Below are 21,725 nucleotides of genomic sequence, written 5' to 3'. Positions count from 1 at the left end.
AAGCTAGTTGGGTTCAAACTTTACCTTTTGTACTTGATGTTGCTAATTCTTAGGGTTCTCCCTTAGAACGAGAACACACACTTGGAAATCTCATGGTTTAACTTTCTTATTTTAGCTCTTGGATGTCCTCTTTTGGTAAGCTCATAGATGCTCAAATGCCACTTGTCAACAATCATCCAATAGTTATAGCTCTTGTAGCTAAGATATTCTATAGTCATCATCAGTAATGAGGCCCTTCAAAGAGACTTTTAAAGTAGGAATCTCAATCTCAATCGAAAGTAAAGCATCTACTCCATATACTAAAGAAAAGGGCATTATTCCCATAGTAGTTCTAATACTTTTTTTATAACCCCTCAGAGCTAGATTTATTTGAAGGTGTTAGTCCCAAATTTGTTAACTATACAAGGTAGGATTATGAGAATAGCCTTATTGGATGCTTTCACTTGTCTATTATAATAAAAGGGTAGCATATGGAAGACCAATGTTGCATAATTTTGAACTTTAAACATAGCTCTTTGAGATCTTTATTTTTGAATTATCCTCCATTGTGTGTAATAATGGAGGATGGTACACCATACCTATAAATGGTGTAGCTAAGAATGAGCATAGCTACCATTTTCCCATTAGCCTCAATAAGAGGTAAAACCTCTACCCACTTTGTGAAGTAGTATGTAGTTGTTATGATGAATTTGTGTCCATTCAAAGAAGAATGATGAATCTACCCCACCAAATCAAAGGCCCAAAGATGGAATGGCCAAAGTGTAATGAAAGGAATTAGCTTCCTAACTAGAGCATGAACCATATTCCTATGGATTTGACACTTATTGCAAGACTTGGCATATTTGATTACCTCTTTTTCCTATTTCTAACCAATAGTAACTATCTCTAATAAGTTTGTGAGCCAATGTTAAGCCATTTGAGTGTGATCCAAAAATGCCTTCATGTACCTAAATTAATGTGCATTTTGACTCTTTGAGTCCTATACATGACCTAAGAAGTGTACTATTGAGACCCCTCCTAAACAAGTCTTTAGTGATGATGATATACCACAGAAGCTAGAGTGGCCATTACATTACTTGCCTTATTTTCTACACAAGGAATCTGCTAGAAATTAATATGTACAAATTACTTTTTTAGATAATCAACCATTCTCTTGTAAGACATCCATTTTTCATCTTTTGTCTGATAGATATCATTATCTTGGTTGATCACCAATTTTGAATCTCAAAAGATGTCTAGCTTATCTACTGTCTGTTCAACAATGAGCTTCATCCCATTGATTAAGGCATCATATTCAGCAATGTTGTTTGTATAAGAAAAAATAATCTTTTGCACCTTTGGTAGAGAATATTTATGTGGGTGATGAATATAAGTTAGGCACCAGATCCTTGTTTTGTGAATGATCCATCAAAGAACATAACGCATGTTTGATGTGTAAGCAATAGGATAGATTCATTAGGAAATTCAACATTCAGTGTTTGGTGACTTTACAATGGTGCTTTTGAGAAGTGAAAACAACTACCCAAAAAGCCTTCTCTATGATGTTATAATTCATCTCATATGAGATCAATTTATGATTGAGGTAATAAATAGCTTGCTCTTTAATGTTGTTATCTTCTTGAGCTAGTAGGATACCTAGAAATGAGTCTATTGCAAATATCAAGGTGTTTTTAAGTGGTGAATATTAGGACTTCTTAGTGTTAATTTTGGCAATTTTTGAACCATTACATGGTGGCCCAATCTCCTAACTTTATTAGGGTTAGTGGGTCATTACTTCTTTAATTGCCTAGCATGGATTCACATTTTATTTGTTTGGTAGCATTAATTGCATTTCATGCAACTGACCTAATTATTATGATTGATGCCATGTTTGCCATCCCTTAATCCATTAGATTTGAATGTGTATGGGTAATTTGACCAATGTATTTAGATTTTTTTCCCTTCATTCAGCCTATTTTGGCAATAATTTTCCACTTTTCATGGATTCATTGATACATTTCACCTACCTAAATTTGAAATTAAGCGATATAAATTCCATTTAACCTCATTTTTTTCTATCCTTGATTAGTGATTGGCATCTTGATATAAACTTCCAGATTTTGGGCACATTCCACAAGAGATCACAGGGAGGGATCCTTTATAAAACCTATTACAATATCCACACTACCAACAATAAAGGAAAATTTGTTCTACTTTTAGCTATTGAAAAATTCTAAATTTTAGGATTTATGCAATGTCTCTAAATACTTGGTTATTTTAATCACACTTAATTTCAAAACCACAAAATTGATATTTAATTTTGAAAAAAACTATTATTCATTAATGTATATATTTTATGTCTAGTACAATGAAATAGTTCACCTGAAAAATTAATATTTTACCAAAAAATAATTTTTATCTGACAATGCATATATTTTTGTGGTTTTAACAAGTACACAATTCATCCAAATTTTGCACATTGTTCAAGAGACAATGAATGATTCGCCACTGGAGATTATTATTTTTCTTTGTAAATTAATATTTTTTACCAAAAAAATTAATTATTTTGTTAGGTGTTTTACACCTTTCACAAAGCTTTTACACCTTTCCCAATGGGGGCGATTCCTTAAAGTATACCCTAGCATATATGTACAAAATGAGTGGCTTCCCATGAATGGGAGGCATTGATATTGGTGCATTAGCAAGATAATACTTGATATGTCTTGAGATTTGATCGCAATTTATGTTCCAACTATATTGCATACCCTTATGCAAAGTTTTAGTGAAGAGTTGTGATTTATCTACTAATTGTGATATGAACTGGTAAATAGACTAAAGTATTCCCTATAGGCCTTTCATTTGACAAATATTTTGAGGTGGAGGCATCTCCATTATAGCTTGAACCTTTTTGGAATCGACCTCGATACCTTTTGTGGACACAATATACCCTAGTATTTTCCCTAATGTGACCCCAAAGGAACACTTCTTAGGATTCAGTCTGAGACTAAATTTTTCCATGTGATCTAAGATAGGTCCCAAATATTGCAGATGAGTGCTTCTATGCATACTCTTGGCTAGAGTATCATTGATATAGTCTTCCATTATTTTGTGCATCATGACATGGAATATTTATATAACTGCACATTGATATGTTGCACCATCATTCTTTAAACCAAATAGAATTATGTTCTAGAAAAAGGTCCCTCACACATAGGTGAAGGCAGTCTTCTCTTAGTCTTCTGACACAATTTTGATTTGGTTATAACTAAAGAAACCAAGCATTAAAGAGTACATTTCATACCCAACCATCATTTCCACTATCATATCAATGTTAGGTAGCAAAGATGTTGATCTCATATTGGTTTTGACAAGTGAGTGTCAACACACTAAAACCATTTACCTAGTTCATGTCGAACTAGTAATACATAGTGAGCACAACATGTAAATGTTAGACCATGTTGAGTTGCAATGAGTGTTGAGTCACTCAAGTAGAAAGTAAATAGACCATGCCAAGTGATCCAAGTGCAAAGTAAATAGTGGATGTCAAGTAGTTCAGGTGCCTAGTCAGAAGCAAAAATATAATGTATGCCAAGCATCAGAGACTTCATATGCCAAGTGACACAATTTGGACATATTTGTTTGTAATGGCACAAACAACTATGTAAACCATTTTTGAGCCAACTCAAGGATAAATTGTGATCTTTTAGAGGTAAGGACAAATCATTATGTGGATTCCCTATGTAATAACATGTAGCCAGTCAGAAAATGGGTAGGTTTAAGTGGCAAAATGGATGAATCTCATCCATAGATTCATACCTAACCCTAAGCAACCAAAGTCTTCTTAAGGAGGATAAAGCCCTAAATTTCTAACGATGATGAGAATAGTATACAAGGGGTGAATGATCAAATTGGAAGAGCAAACAAGATAATTTGTAGAGCATTCAAGGTGACTTAGATGTAAGAGTGAATTATAGAATTGGTTAAGTGAAGAACAAAGGATAGAGAAGGATACATCAAATCATAAAGCATCAATCAGAGATTTTATAGAGGTGATCTATTATCAGGAAAGCTAGTGCTAACCATAGGATCTATGCTATATTTTAATAAGTGATTTCAATTAAATCTCATAACTGAGTAGTCCTAACAGGTTGTATGAAATCCTTTAACAAGGTGCTTACTAAATTGTAAGTTTAAGTCCTCTAACCATACACACTTCTAATAGGGTGTTGAAATCCTTTAACAAGGTGGGATTTAATAGTCTTTGTAAGCCTTTCAGAGGGTAGCCCTTTTACAGGGTAGACCATGATTCATGACCAAACCATTATAACCTTCATTGGATACACTTTATTGCTGTAGCAGTGAAGATTTGTGGGTGTCATCCCCACCCCAATTTTACCTTCTCACTTGGAGGGTTTTTGGGTAGTCATATCTAGTGTTATGTGTGTGTTTGATTACATGTTTACATGATTGATGCATATTCTTTACATGTTATTTCAGTAGATTGATGCATGTGATATATGAATGGTGAAAGTTTTATGGGTCCAAATTTAAGTTCCTAATTCACAACCCCCCCCCTCCCTCAGAAGTTTTCCCACTCTTAATTCCAATAATTAGTAATTCCACTTCCATTTCAAAGGTAATAACTTCAAACCTACTTGTCATAATTGTGATAAGAAAGGACATATTATTGATATGTGCAAGAGCAATAACACAAATCAGAATGTCAAGCCCAAGAACATGACTCCTTTTCATAAGTGCAATGAGCAAGGTCATCAGACACATGAATGTAGAACTAGGACTATGCAAAAACAAAGATTTGAAGGATATTACTACAACTATCAGAAGTATGGACATAGAGCCTTTGAATGTAGATCCAAATCCATGTGGTCATCAAACAAGCTAGGAAAGGTAAGAAACTTTGAACACTTTTTAAATTGGGATTACAATACAAGATATAGCTATCACTACTATCAAGAATATGGACATATCCCTAAGAATTGTATTAGAACACAATTTAGTGGCAACTACAAAAGATGGTTGAGTCAAACTAAATGTTTTAGCTATTTGAAGACTAGTCACATTAGTAAGCATTGTCCAACTAGGTCAAAGGCATCAAGTTATGAATTTGATAAAGGCAAAGCAAGGCAGATGTTGAACACATTAGAGATGAGATGAAAAAAACATGGAAAAAGAAGAATGATTGTAGCACATCAAATGTAGAAGGGATCACTTTACCCAATGGGTTAGGTGATCACACCTCATCAAACTGAACAAACAAGAGGTATGTGGGATTGATATACAAGTGTTATATCATACATTTTTTACAAGGAAGACAATACTAAAAGGACCACATTAGCATGAATTAAAATGTCAGATGTTGTTGTGAACTCAAGTTAAATCTTCAAATTTTTCATGATGTTGCCAAGCATGAAATATTTTCTATGAATGTCGATCAGATTGGTAGTTGATGCCAAAATTCTAGACTATCTAGTCGATGCCAAGCTTGTAGTAGCTACTAAGTGACATATCTTACAAACAATATCCTTTTGGCACTTTATCCATGATCCCTTTGAATGTAATAATGGTGCAAGATATAAGAAGATGTTATAATTGAAAAATTGGTAGCATTGGGGACTTAGAAATTAGAGAAGCATATGATAGGCTATGTGAAAATGGTATTTTGAAGGAAGAGTATAAAATAGTTGAGAAGAAGGGTTTGACGCATTCTCTAGATTTTCCCAGTATATATAAAACTGAATGGATTAGAATTATGTTGAGTTGAATACATGGTGGATCTTTATGGTTGGAGAGTAGACCAATTAAGATTATCAAGAGAATAATTCACAAGTTTACTGGCTACCCAACCCTATATCGGCCCAAGACTCTAAGGAGTGATTCCAAGGATGTAATAGAGAAAAACACTAGAGAAAAATGAAATAAAAGAGGAATAACAGTAGATACTATTACTGATCCATTGTTAAACTTTTTTGTTATGGTAATTTCTCATAAATTCTATCAATCCAATAGATTGAATAGTGTACCCTATATTTTTTATTCCATCCACCACTCCCTTCCTATTCATCCATCTCTACAATTGAAACCCAATGATAAAAAAAAAGGTAGGAGATTGGACATGCAAACTTCTTTCCCTATAGAATTGTAGGCAGTCTTGAGATTATTGCACTTGGATTTAATCTACCAATAATCTAAAGGGGGGGCCACTGATCCTCTAATCCTTTGTGCTAATGCCTGGTATGGATCAATAATTCTCCCCTATGGATGTTGGCTACAAGATTGTGAAGAAAGATCATACTTATGATCTAGCTGAGCTTCAACTATAGCAACTAATGGAAAATATTGGAACAATAAAAAAAAACAAGAGTGCTCAATGTAATTTGGTTCAATACTTCTCTACATATTCTTCTATGTACATAATACATTTCCTTCCTTTGGTACTATAAGTTGGAAAAAAAATAGGTCAATAGCAATGCAGATCAATGAATTCATTGAACAGATGGGAGAAAATTTCAAATCATTGATGACAATTTATTTTGAAGATTTTAAGAAATCAATGAGGGAAAGAATGAGGATACCTATCTCATTGGTTGAGCAACATTAAAATGATATATGTTTTTTGGTTGAAGTTGATTACACTTTTGTGCAAGTTTCCACACCAAGGGTCAGATGGTTAAGACCACTTCAGTATGAGATTAATGTTGATGAAGCTTCAATAGCCATTACAACACACCTAGTAGAGAAGATTGACAAAAATGCAAAGATATTTGGCAACTATGAAATGGTAAAATTAAATAAGCTAAAGGATAAATTTGGTGGGGGTGCATATGAGGAAGAAGAGGAAGGAGATGAGAAAGAGGAAGAGGAAGAACAAGAACAAACACAAGGATCTCTTACATTGACTTAAGGCATGGGAGAGGATAAGGAAGAAGAGGAAATAGAAGGTGTCAAGGAAGAAGAAGCCAAGGAAGCACCCACACATGCTAACCCAAAGACGAGAAAGGCTAAGACATAGCCAATGGCTAAGACAAAGAAAATTGCTAAACCTAGCCAAGCCAAGCTGAGTGCACCTACCATAGAGCTAGCACACGAGCCACAACACAAAAGGCCAAGGAGAAATCCAAGGAAATAGAGCAAGGTGGCCAAGTGCAAAATAAAAAAATAAGAAAATATGTTGTACAGTCGAATTTAGATGAAGAAAGGAATGAATCAGATGATATAAGCCAATTCAAAGTGGTAAGTCACAAACTACTTTCTGATCTTGAAAATTTGTGTAAAAATGTCAAGAATAATGCAGAATTGTTTGGTTTAAAGCATAGTGATTTTGAGAAATTTGAGAAAGAAGAAAAGAATCTAGTGGAAGAAGCCCTATATACAATGATGTCAAAATTTAAGACAACACCATTAGAACTTTCCAACTTAGTACCCAAGAAACTATACGACTAAATTGAGCAAAAATGGTATTATTGTTTAAATTTGGAAAAATAAATAAGGGAAACCACTTTAGCGCAAGTAACACTAGAATTGACAAAAGGGTAGATTTCTAAGACTACTAAGAAATATGGATTTAGGTTTACACATAAATATAGAGCCTTTAGTATACTTCAAAACAATATTGAAGATGTGGTCAAGAAATCTACCCAAATATGGAAACGATGTATGGGTTGACCACTATTAAACAAGGAGAAGTTGATCCCTCTAAAGGTAAACATGATGAAAAAGAGGATAAAAATGATGATGATGACAAAGAAAAGGATGATAAGGAAGATGATACAGTAGGAAAGGAAACTTTAAAAAAATTGATGACAAGGCAACATATGAATAGTAGGAAGTAGGCAGATAGATTCTTCTATACCTGAAGCACAAGGACAAGGTGCTATTCATGTCATTGTGTTAGACAAGAGAAAATCTAAAGAGAATGAGAACACACCTAAGGTAAAGGAGCAAGAAGCCATCCAGGAATTGGCAACTCTACCAACATCTGGCACTTCTCCTTAAAAAGTTCTTCAAAAGCTGAGTATAGAAGCTGTACCATTACAAATCTTAGTACCAGGATCTAGCTCTTCAAAAGTTGAAAAGGTAATTCACTATGAAGATATCACTCTTGATGAATATATAGTTATCCCTAAGTTTGATTATGATATAATGACACTAGACCAAGTAAGCATTTTGCATCAAGCTTTAGAGAAGAAAAAGCATCAAAAAAATGCTTAGGAGAGAACATAGGTGGAAGCACACACTTCAAGACATTAAAGACATCTTTCTGGATGCATTTAATTTTCCAACTCTTGAAGAGACCAAGCCACTACTAGAACAATTTCCAGATATAGTGGAAAAGGTCAATAATGAAGACATTGATACTAATGCTAAACTTTTAGAATGGTCTAAAAAGAAATTCTAGAGCAAGGTAAATGAAAAGATATCTAGTGTTATAGAACTTACTCAAGTTGCATTGGCTACAAAGGTTGAGGATTTGAAGAAGTTACTTGAGAATATATCATTATTGTACACCAAATTGTGTGACCCTACACTCTTCACCTAAGAGACCAAACATCATATTTTGAGCCTAGAGAGAAATTTGAACATTTCAAGTATAAGGTTACCTCAAAACCCTACTCTGAGTGAGAAGCATTTTCATACATTACTTCAAACACAAAGTCAATTAGCTATGCTAATAGTAGAAGAGGCTAGAATAAGAGCCAAATTGACATTTATACAAGCATCCCTCACCCCACACATGGAAATATTGCACAAGGAACTAGGTTATGCAGAAACTCTACTAAAGAAAGATCACAATCCTTCTACTCTAGATGGCCTAGTACACCTTACTGCCAAGCTTGCTATCCAAATCAAGTCATTGGATGTTGCAAATGACAATTGGGATGTAACTCTTAAAATCATAATGGAATTCCATAAATCTTTTTTGGACAAACACACTATACGTATATAGCCCATTTGACATAAGTGTCAAAAGAGGGGGAGAGATAGATAAACCATTGGGGAGAGATAAAGCAAAGATAAACCTTGAAGGAGAGATAAAGCAAGAAGGAGAGAATAAAGAAAGGGGGAGCCAAAAATAGAGAAATATAGAAAGGGAGTATGAACAAAGGGGGAGTAGTGAATAAAAGAAAGGAAGATAATAAACTAAAGTTATATCATTGGGGTGATATACATTTTGAGATATTTTGAGATTTATTTTTGAGGAAAATAGTAAATAGATACAGATATCAGCTATGATAGAGCATACCAAAAGAAAAGAGTATCAAATAAAATTAAAGAATATCAAAAATAGTGCATTGAAGATAGAGAGGAACACACATTTTGGATACAAAATAGACACATTAACTCAGGGGAATTTATCAATTTTGAGGTATATAGGCTATTGCAAAATTTTAAATTTTTTGAAGTTTTGTATATATAAGCCGAGTCATGGATATGTTATGCTTGACAAGTTAAGTAGAATATTTTATAATTAAGTTTTTTTGACACTCATGCCAAAGGGGGAGATTTTTTTTATCTCATATTGGTTTTGACAAGTGAGTGTCAACACACTTAAATCATTTACTTAGTTCATACTAAACTAGTCATGCATGTCAAGCACAACATGTAAATGTTAGACCATGTCAAGTTGCAATGAGTGTTGAGTCACACAAGTACCAAGCAGATAGACCATGTCGATTAATCCAAGTGTTGAGTAAACAATGGATGCTAAGTAGTTTAGGTGTTGAGTCAAAGTAGAAATACAACATATGCCAAGCATCAAAGACTTCATATGCCGAGTGACATAGTTTGGACATATTTGTTAGTAATGGCACAAACAATTATGTAAACCATTTTTAAGTTGACTTAAGGATATATTATGATCTTTTGGAGATAAGGATGAATATTTATGTGGATTCCATATCTAATAACATGCAGCCAATCAGAAAATGGGAAGGTTTAAGCAGAAAAATGGATGAATCCCAGTCATAGATTCATACCTAACCCTAAGCCACCAAAGTCTTCTTAAGAAGGACAAAGCCCTAATTTCTAATGATGATGAGAATACTGTACAAGGGATGAATGATCAAATTGGAAGAGCGAACAAGATAGTTTGTAGAGAATTAAAGGTGACTTAGATGTAAGAGTGAATTGTAGAATTAGTTAAGTAAAGAATAGAGGATAGAGAAGGATATAACATTGATATATCAGATCATGAAGGATCAATCAAAGATTGTATAGAGGTGATCTATTATCAGGCAAGCTAGTGCCAACTGTAGGATCTATGTTGAGACATTTTAATGTGTGATTTTAGTTAAACCTCTTAACAAAGTAGTCCTAATAGGCTATATAAAATTCTTTAATAGGGTGTTTACTTAATTGTAAGTTGAAGTCCTCTAACTAGGCATACTTCTAATAGGGTGTTGAAATCCTCTAACAAGGTGGGACTTAATAATCTTTGTAAGCCTTTAATAGGGCAAGCCTTTCACAAGGTAGACCATGATTCATGGTCAAACCATTGTATCCTTCATTGGATACACATTATTGCTGCAATAGTGAAGATTTGTGGATGTCATCCCCACCCCAAATTTACCTTCTCACTTGGAGGGTTTCTAGGTAATCATATCTAGTGTTATATGTGTGCTTGATTACATGTTTACATGATTGATGCATATGCTTTACATGTTATTTTAGTAGATTAATGCATGTGATATATGAATGGTGAAATTTGTATGGGTCTAAGTTTAAACTCTTGATTCACCCCCCTATCAGAAGTTTACTCTCTTCCCACTTTTAATTCCAACAACAAAATTATCCTTAGGGAATGCTTTGTCAAGATCCCAAAAATTAGTGCAAACTCAAAAATATTTTTCATGTTTGGAAACTGGAACTATATTTGATATCCATTCGACATAATCATTGGCTCAATGAAACCAACTTTAAATACTTTTTCTAATTCAGTTTTAACAAGAAGTGCCACATGAGGGTGCAACTTTATGAGTTTTTATTTAATAAGTTTCACCCTATTGTAATCAAAAAATGATGCATAATGAGATCATGATCTAAACCTAACATATTTGAGTATGTCCATGCAAAGTTAACATTCATTCCCTAGAAGAAAGTAGTAAATTATTCTTTTTTCTCAGCAAATAATGATTTTGCAAGATGCATGATATGAGGATGTTACTTAGTACCCAGATATATCGATTGCATTGGTTCTATGAACATCGATGATCACTCTAGAAAGTGACATGAAAGTGCATCAAATATCCCATCCTTAGGCACCTTAGAGAGGTTTTTACCTTTAAATATCACTTGTTTTTTTTTTTTTTTTTGGCTTTGATACAACCACAATGTGATTTTCCCATTTAGAACACCTATTCTTTTTTCTTTTGGTTGTATGACTAAGATATTTGACATCAACTTCAGTCATATTGACACTATGTTTACTGGTGGAAGACATTACTAGTTCAACAATGTGTATATAGCAAGAAAGAGCATAGTCATTCTAGAATGTGGTGACTTTGCTAGATGTAGTGTTTGAGTTCTAGTCTATTAGCTCAAGATAAGTGAGTGAAAGAGTAGTGTCAGGTTCAAGTGGATTCACAATATAGTCATCAAATGCATAGACAAGTAAGTTGAAGCCTAGAGAAATTTTGTCCAAAGGCATGTTCAAATTCCTCTAATTTATACTGTTATCAATTGAAGACACGTCAACATTAGTAGGGTTAGACTCATCAGACCAAGTTGTAGAATGATCTCCTACATCGAGTTGGTTGTCATATGTGTGAACTCTATCAACATCTCTATCAAAAGTTACATCTGAGAGAAAAATCAAATTCATACTCTTGAGAATAACTGCTACAAGGAGCCATATTAAAGTATTCTCTGATAGCCAAGGGTACCCATTCTCCACTTCTAGTATCATCTTGATTTTGATAGATTCTCTCAACAATAAGAGTATGACTAGACTCATCCTTTTCCTTTTGAGTTAGGAGAGTGTCAGTAGTATTCTCGATAGAATCACTGTCAGCTTCAGTAGTACTAACACATGGTACAAAGTCATCATTCTTTGCAAAGAACATAGCAAGATCCAACAGAATAGGATAAGGAAAGGTATCCTCATCATCAAAACTTTTTTCTTGATTTTCAAACTCAGTTTGATACTCATGTTTAGATGGACTATTGGATTTCAGCACAAATTTTTTAATCCCGATATGAAATGAAATTTTCTTCAAGCCTAGGCCTACTTTGTCACAAGGTTTTCTAGATGCTTCTTTGATTTGATCTATTAGTTCTTTCTTTTTGCATCTTATAGGACCATTATCTTTGTATCCAAGGCATTTTATCAATTTAAGACCTTGTCCATATTTTTCAAGAGTTATTTCATGAGATTAGACTATGATATCACCTAAGACCTTTTCTTTGTATAGCCAAGCATCAATGACTCTATTTTCATCATTGTCTTCTAAAGGGACAATAGCCTATACAAAGGCACCATTAAAGACAATCTTAGGTAATACATCAAATGGTCTCTTCATTTCAAATGGTCTCCCATAATGACAAGAGATTTAGGTTGAGATGTTAGAGACAAAACTGGCTCAATTTGATAGTCTCCCATTCTAGTTTTTGTTAACTAAAGAGTCTTCTCCATTTCTTTGATTGTATTAACACAATTGTAGTAGAATCTCTATTGGTAGGAACAAAACTATTAGTAGACTTGAGCATGTTACATGTGTAACTGGTATTAGCAAGTATAGTGATCTCTAATCCTTGAAATGAGAACTTCACACATTGATGATATGTCAAAGGTACTACTTTCATTTCATGAATGCACAACCTTCTTAACAAATGTTGAATGCTAAAGGAATATCAAGGACCTAGCAAGTAACATCTTGTTCTATGGGTCCTACTCCAATAGGTAACACAAAAACACCTTTGGATTTTTGTTCTACCTTATCATATGCTTCGATGAAGTTTTTTTGTGAGAATCAATAGAATTTTCATCATAACCTAGCTATGTAAGAAAACTAGAAGAACAAATAGTAAGACCAACACCATTTTCTATAAGCACACAAAGGATATTTTTATGATGGATCATGACTTCAATATGCAACAATTGATTGTGAGGATGACTTAAAAAATTATTTTACTCTTTACAACAGGAAAAATAATGAGGTGAAGTCAAGTGATCTACCATGGATTGAAACCAATCAAGATCAAGATCTTGAGGCACACTCACCTCAATGCAAGCTTTGTCAAGAATTTACCTATGAGAAGGTGAGATTTTAAGTAGTTTAAAAATGGTTATCTAAGTGTCAATGCATTGCAATTTTTTGAGTATGCTATAGTTTTCAGTAGCATAAGATGTTATAAGTTTTTTTTTCTTGTGGGTTGGACCAGCAGTAGACTTTTATTTATGTTGTTTAATTTTAGGAGTAGATAGTGCAGGACCTTTGAGTACTATCTTAGCATGGGAGCATGTGACAATGTTAGCACATAATTGTGATTGTTCTTGATCAAATTTGAGAGATGTGGCACATCTCAGAACAAATGGAGTTTTTGGTTTTGTATTATCACTTCTCCCTTTCATTGTGATTACATCATAGTATTTAGAGTCTAAAGGTTCAACCATGTTGATTACATTTTCATTGTTGATATATGTGTAGTTGACCTTGTTGATGTTTTTTGATTTAGAAATTTCTCCCTTGTCATATGGAGGAAATAGATCCTTAAAAGCTTTATTATCTGATTTTTTGTTATGTCCTCTAAAAACTATATCTCTATCATCAATGGGATCTTGGATCTTATGTCTCAGATTAATACAATTGTTGGTTTTATGACCTTTGTTTTGATAGTATTCACAATATCATTCCACCATGGAGGTCTTGGTTGTGGATCATATAGATGAGAATTTTCAACTAGAGTAAGAATCTAATTTTGAAGAAGAGCCTTGTAGACCATTTCAAGAGGTTCACCTAGAGGTATGTATTCATGTTTGGGTCTAGAAACCCAAGGTACATTTTTAGCTCTTTTTTTAGAATTTATATTATCTGTACTAGCCTTCTTAGTGGCTTTGGATGCATGTATGTTTTCTATGAGATTAAAAGCTTTCTTAGGAGGCTTAGGAGTAATATTATCCACTACTCCATCATGTACTAGATCTCAATTTATGTTAATGTACTTGGGCTTATGTTTGCTAGAGTTGAACCCTTGTTTGGTGTCTTTTTGAAGGGTTAACTCTTTTTTCTTAACCATGAATTCCTCTATGCAAATACCTTGTGTGATCATGTCTTTGAAGGTATGTGGACCTTGAAGCTTCATTTTTTATCAAAATTTAGGTAAGAGTTTACCCATGAATATGTCAAGTTTCTCAGTTTCAGGTATCTTATGTGAGTACTTGGTGTATAGTTGTCTCCATCTTTGGAGGAATGTTAAGAAAGGTTCTCCAACTCTTTGTTTGAGGTTACAAAGATCTCTTATGTTAACCAAATGTTGGATGTTATGCAAGTAGAATTATATGAACATGTTGGCAATATCATCTAAAAAATTGATTCAGGTAGGTAATCATGAGAGCCACTCCATAGCTTGACCACCCAAACCTTGTGGAAATAAGTGCATGAGGTATGCTTAGTTGTGTATAAACTCCATGGAAAAGGCACCAAACTACCTCAAGTGATCTTAGGGATTAGAAGTACCCATGCACTTGTCATATTTAGGTATCTCAGGTCCTATAGGAAAAAGAGGCATGTATAGATCCTTGCCAAAAGGAAATGGACAAATAACATCTAGTGTGTATTGTTTAGTAGGCTTTTATTTTTATTTTATCATTTATGCCAATTGTTCTTGCATGGATTGGACTTGTTTTTTTAGTTTAGAGGTTTTAGATTCCTATTCTTGGATAACAATAGTTCCAACATTGTAGTCTTGAGGTAGCTTAGTTCCTTCTTGAGCTAGTTTGAGGAAATACTTCTCTTTCTAATCATTTAGTAAGATTTTCATCATCTTTTGGAAGTTTTTTTCTTTGCGATATTTTTTTGTGTCTTCTGGTGGTATTTCTTAAGTATCCCCATAGTCATTTGTGTAGGTGTAATGACTCTTGAACCTTTCAAATATTTAGAATTCATCTCTCTTTTCTCTCCTACTATTCTCAATAGTTTCTTGGTCTTGGTCTATCATCCTAATAGTATGAAAGTTTTTAGTCTATCTAGAATGTATAGGTGTCTTGTTTAGGGGTTCAATTTTTTTGTTTAAATGTGTAAGTTTCTTGTTTGTGTTGTTAAAATTAGGTTTAGGAGACAAGCTATCAATGTCTATATGTTCTTGAAATAACAAATTCCTAATGTACTGTAAGTTTATGGAAAAGACTCACGAGAATGTAATAGGTGAAGGAGCCAATAAGGATCCTCCACTACTCTTAGACTATGTATAGAACTAGGAAAAACCTCTACCATGATTCCTACCTCTACCTCTACCTCTACCTCATCTAGGTCAATGAGAATGAAACATGTTTCCACTCCTAGTTGCAACAGTTATAGACAATAACATATGAAAAGGTTTAGACAAGGACCATACTCACAACTTTGTCTCTAAGTAGGTAAGTGACAATAAGTGTGATGTATAACAAGGTATGAGTAGTTAGAGGAATGGCTAGAACAACTAAGCGATTGACTATCATGACACAAGGTATGAGAACATAATAGAATAAATGAGACAACAAAGTGACAAGACTAGTTCACATGTGAATCAAAGTGTTTAACCAAACAAGTTGTTTGAGTTTTAGACTATTGCAGATAGAGAACTAAATGGGAGTACTTAAACAAAGATTAGATTTGGATAAATTTTTGATGAGGAAGCTGAAAATTGATCACATTTTTTGACAATTTCTAACAGAATCACATGAAGAAGTGCTTCTAAGGTAAGTAAATGATACAAACTAGGCAAATAAATACTCCTAATAGAAAAAATTGATCAAGTTTTGAGGCAAAAATGCATGTGAGAATCTAGACAGACCCATGTGAGTAAGTGCATAAACCAACGCAAGGAAAGGGAACAACAAATCTCAACTTCTTGTCTTCCACAAAGTTTTGCAACAAACCACATGAAGAAGTGATAGACTAACAAGTTTAACTCAATTTTGGACTAGTTTAATAGTATCTTTGCACAATCTCACTTAGAAAATCATAGGTTCCCATGTGAAGAAGTACAAAGAGTGGTATGATAAAATGATGACTGTAAGACCCTATGGTCTTGGATCACATAAAATTTCACAATAAACTAGGTCAGTAAAGGATATACTTCTCATTTTGGATCAAATTTTGAAGAGACATTGATAAGTTCTGATAGGTTTCAGATAAGATTTAGACAATGTTTCTGGTTTTTTGACAAATTTGGATATCATTTTCATATTGGCATAGTTTTGGATTGATTTTTAAGTCTAACACATTGGTTGTTTAGACTTTTTGGTACAATAGATAGTGGGATACAACCAGTAGTTATAAATAATCCAACCAAGAGAAAATAAACTCAGAGTTATAGAGGAAATCTTGACCTTTTGTTTTGGATAGTTTGGATAGTTTTTGACTCAAAAAAGACATGCTTTATCCCTATAAATTCAAATGGTAGAGGAAGCAAAACCTTTGTCTCACATCTTATGTGCATGCATTCACCTCACATAGCTATGTCACTCCACTAGAGGGAACTCATATTTTTGGTGTATTCCAAGGACTTAATAACATATATGTTCAAAGGTTACCCTTGAGGTAGGGGCCAATGTCATATACCACCTTCCAACATCTACATACATGCCTATGGTGAGGATCTATAGGAGATATTTTCCCCCCTCCTTGTATAAATATTGTGCCCCCTTTTGGAGGTGAACCAGGTAGCAATTGAATAGAAGTTTTTAATAGGCTTCCATTCACATTAATCCCCAATGACCTCCCAAATAAGGTTAAGGCCTCTTAGTGACACTATCATTTGAAAGTGCACATAATTGGCTAGCAAGACTATGAGCAATGTCTCTCAGAGAAATAGAAAAATCCTCCTTGTGGTATGCAATATCAAGAATAATGAGGAAGAAATTAACATGGATTTGGAGTCTTTCACTCTACAAATCTTCTTTATTATAGTGAATTGGAATCAATAGTGAAAGGTGTGTTCTCACTTAGGTCATTCCCAAAGGTTGGATCACTTCAGTAGGTCCATTAAAGGTTGAATTTGACTTGGTTTAGATTCAAGGGTCCATTTTTCTGATTTTCCCAAAGGGAAAAGAGCATACTCCTCTACCTTTTCACCTCACCCAAACATGTAGAACACATTCATCACCAAGCTAGCTTATTAATCCCAAATTGTCTTATTCTAAGTTTCTAATTTTTACAAAGGGAAAAGATCATACTCCCTTCATTAAAGGATTCATTTGTGAGAACCTCTACCTTCCTTGCCTCTTGTAGGTACCATCTTCCAAAGGTATCTAGGTTTCTAATTTATTCTTCGACATCACTTCCAAGTAGCAAAGAGCATAATCCCCTATTCCTTTGTATATAGCCCTAAAAAGTCCACAAGGCCTATTTAAATATGTGGATTGAAAGAATGTAAAAAAAGATAAAATATTTGAGTGGTTTTTAATTTTCTATGACAAGATATTCTTTGACAAGTATCCTTCAATCAAACCATTAGCAAGTTTTATGTGTTCATTTCAAGGTATCCTCGACAAAGCATCCTACAAACCACTACTATGTTTTTCTAGAAATCATAAATCATTGAATAAATGCTTTAGAAACAAAGCTTAGAACAAAGACAATGATAATGTGAAAAATGAAAAATTTTATTACTCTGTTGTCAAGTTTCATGCGAGACTTTGCATAGGGCTGCGAGGGTATATGATTTGTGTCATGCAAGAGAATGTTCTTTGTATGTGATCATATGAAACTCCACATGAGAAAGTACATAGTATGGTGTGAGCAATCAAAATTCTTGTGCAAGAAAAGAACTTTATGCACGAGATTTCACTGAATTATCTAGAATAGATGCAGAATGTCAAAAATGAAGATAAATGAGGCTAGAAAATTAATTTTTGAATCCCACAATGGGTGCCAAAAATTTGAGTGTTAAATATGGGCCTTTGATTCAACTATACACTTCACCATGATCATTGGTTGTTAGGTACATCTCAAAATGAACATGAGATTATTCATTCGATATGTTTGCACAAGGCAATCTATTGCCTTCTAACTAGACAAGGTTTTACTATGTGCTCTCAAAATTGAGAGTTTAGTAACTAGACCAAACTAGATTGAAAGATATAATTGAATTAAAATGAAAGATTAATCTATATTTTTGAGATTTTGTATTCAAAGCTATGAATTAATCTAGATGATATGCAGATTAATCTAAGAATGAGATAAGAAAATTATTCTAAATAGGTGCATTGTAATCTATATGAGAAAGCGTGTGAAAGCAATAGAGTTGTGAATGCAAAAATACTTGAGTGATCGATCCATAAGTGATTAGATACTCTTAAATTACATCCTCTCCAATGAGAGGCTGAGGATATCTTTCATAGAATCTTGGACCCAATCAATAGTCAAGATTAAACCACATGAACGGTTCATATTAGAGGAAAGATTGAACCTTTCATTTTTGAAGGAGTTGAATGAGATAAATTATGAAGGAATACTAATTTATTCAAATATGACCTCATAATCTAATATTCTAATTAATTAAATAATTAGATTCACCAATTATGATGAGGATATTTAATTAAATAATTAATTAGATTTCATCTAATTATTATTCTAAACTCAATAATAATAAATAATAATCTAATATTATAATTAATTAGATTACCAATTATTATTTAATTAATAACAATCTAAACTCACACATAATTAAATTTAATCTAATGCATTTGATGAAATCTACATTCATGCATGTGAAGACTGAAGTTTTGTATTGGTTTTCTAAAGGTGTTAAAACCCTTTGCATTAGAAATTGGTAACATGTATCAAAGAAAATGAACCTTCTATTGCATACAAAATCAAGGGTAAGTTAGGAAGTACCTATCTTTGGAAAATAAGCATAAAATGAACGTAGGATGAATGTATGGGAGACATGTAGGGAAAGATAAATCAAAACTATACATAGAGCCTCTTAATGAATGGCTCATATGTGATGGCACTTTTGCAATTAAAAAGATACCTACCCACAACTACTAAATAAAAAACTATAAAGATTCATTTACTGGAACACAAACATAACTATCCCTCCATCCTAACTTCTCTATGTTTAAATAATATTTGGACAAGAGGTTTGACACATTGAGAAAATATTTTGGGTGTACTTTTATTGTTATGTGACACACCATAGAAAACTACATTAATGTACATATAATTATACTTAACAAGATATACAGGCTCTAGATGAACTCTCTTCATATTTTGATGCAAGCATGATAGGAATTGAATTGTGAGCTAGTAATTTTGAGAAATACCTAATTGGAAAATTTTGAGTGTTATTGAGATGAGTCACTAGGGACTAGACCATCATCTTTCATTTCCTTCAATAGTTTCTTCTAGTTCCATGGACTCAAGCTATTGGAAAGCCTCATCCAAAATCCTCTAGGTGTTGTTTTCATATGATGTGATAAAAATTTCAAGGTCATTCTGAAAAAACATGTCCTCCTCTACCTCCATACAATTTAATTTCATTAGTGCATCTTTTATCTCTCGCACTTGGGTTCATCTTCCTTTTCAACATTAAGCACCTAGGAGGGCTTTGATCTTTCTTAAGACATTGAGGAAAACCTCTTTAAAACAAAAGAAACCTCTTCCTTGTGACCCAAGAAACATGGGGGTTCCCAAAGAATCTTTTTGGTCCTTGACCCTGAGCCTTTTTAGAATAGTGTTTCCTTTTACATTGCATTAACACACCATAACTTTTTGCAGATCCTACAAATGTTGGATGCCCTAAAAAATGTGTATATTTCTATTGAATATTGATGACCAAATTCCATTTTATCTTTTTGCATACCAAACAACATGCCATTCCTCAAACAAATAAATGATATCTAGTATTAGATCTTGGAAGGAGAAAGTGGAAAATCCCTTTGATATAATATATTTATTTAAATGAAACTCTCCTTGAATGTATGCATATGTATCATTTCCCGAAAAAAATGTCATCTGGTTGAACTAAACTTCCTTAGGACATGTTATGAGTACATGAAAAATGAATTGGAGAGTATTCCTCTAAACTTCTATCTCAATCATTTATATTTTGTTCTATAAATCATGTAGTATCTCTCAAAGATCTAGATATTTGTACTCTTAGAAGGATGAGAAGTATCCCAATTGGGAAGAACACAATATCTCTAATTCATGCTTGACCAAATCAAGCATCCAACTTACCAAGTGTATTTGAAGGCTTCATGGAAGCCAAGGGAAAAAACCATGCATTAAATTTGACAATAATGTCCAACTCCATCCCACTTAGAATGAAATAAAAGACTATTAATCCCTAAGAGGCTCATGCCTAAATAAGGGAAGTCGTGAAGTTAAATAGGAGTAGGATAGGAAATACCCTATAAAAAGAACATTGATATTTTAGAATCTTCCTCTTCATACTATGGGTCAGTGGAAAGGAGAGAAGAATTTTTCTCACAAACTATCTAAGTTAATGAATGTGATTTTCCAAAAGAAATATTTTCATGTAAAAGTTAGAAATGTGTAAGATGGAATTTAGAGAAATTTAACAATTTCTAGTTAGAGATCGACACCTTCATCCAAAAAGCATGATGTACTAAAAGCCCTCTAATTTTTGGTTGAGAGAACAAAACATATAAAGTCTGCATGATATAAAATGCAATATTCAAAACTCAACCTTGGAAAGAACCTACAAGAATTTGGATAAAGACTCAAATCCCTCAAGGGACATGCATTTCTTTACACCTACAAACATGATATAAGAAAAATATTAATTAATAGAATAAAAATAAGAGATACCAAGAATGAGCTCTTGTTTCTAGACAAAAATAGCTCCTACAAGGGGCAAGTGAAAGTATAATAACCCCAAAACATATTTTATTGAGGAGTAGGCTATAAATGGCACAATTAATCTACTGTTTTAGATGTATTATGAGAAGAAAGAAATATTCATGATCATAGATACACCTAATCAATCATATAAAATTTGTGCGCCAACATAAGAAAACTGAATTAAATGATAAGGAAATTGGTAGAATTGTCATATTTTTAAAGAGAAAACATGCCAAAGCCAAAGCTAGAGAGAAAGTTGTAGAATATTGATACGACAATATACATATCCAATCAAAATCCATATAGCCCCTTTGAACAGGAAGTGAAACTTCCATGAATTTAGAAACATTTTCGAAAATTTATTTGAAAACAAAAAAAAATCAAAAGTCCCCTTTACAAGGCAAGCCCTTGGGATTTATAAAAAATATTTGGGATTTTCCAATAAAACTTAGCCACATCTTGTTACAATCCATTTGAAATTATTCAACATGATTTCTTATTGTCCTTTTTGGCATGGAGATTAATTATATGTTTTACATTTGCTAGTAGTGGACAAATAGTTCATCATTTCAAGCAGGTGCTACAACTTTTCATGATTTTTTGATAATAGGCCAATTGTATTGATATTTCTCAAAAAGGAAATTTACACTATTCTCGGGACATGACACATTCTTTAGATATTTTTTTGGTGGGTTCATTATTAAGAGCATATAATGG

The sequence above is a fragment of the Cupressus sempervirens genome, chromosome 8 (assembly GCF_028749045.1).
Source record: "Cupressus sempervirens isolate cs-2001-9-10 chromosome 8, ASM2874904v1, whole genome shotgun sequence".
In the NCBI taxonomy this organism is placed as follows: Eukaryota; Viridiplantae; Streptophyta; class Pinopsida; order Cupressales; family Cupressaceae; genus Cupressus; species Cupressus sempervirens.
Note: the sequence above shows the minus strand (reverse complement) of the source record.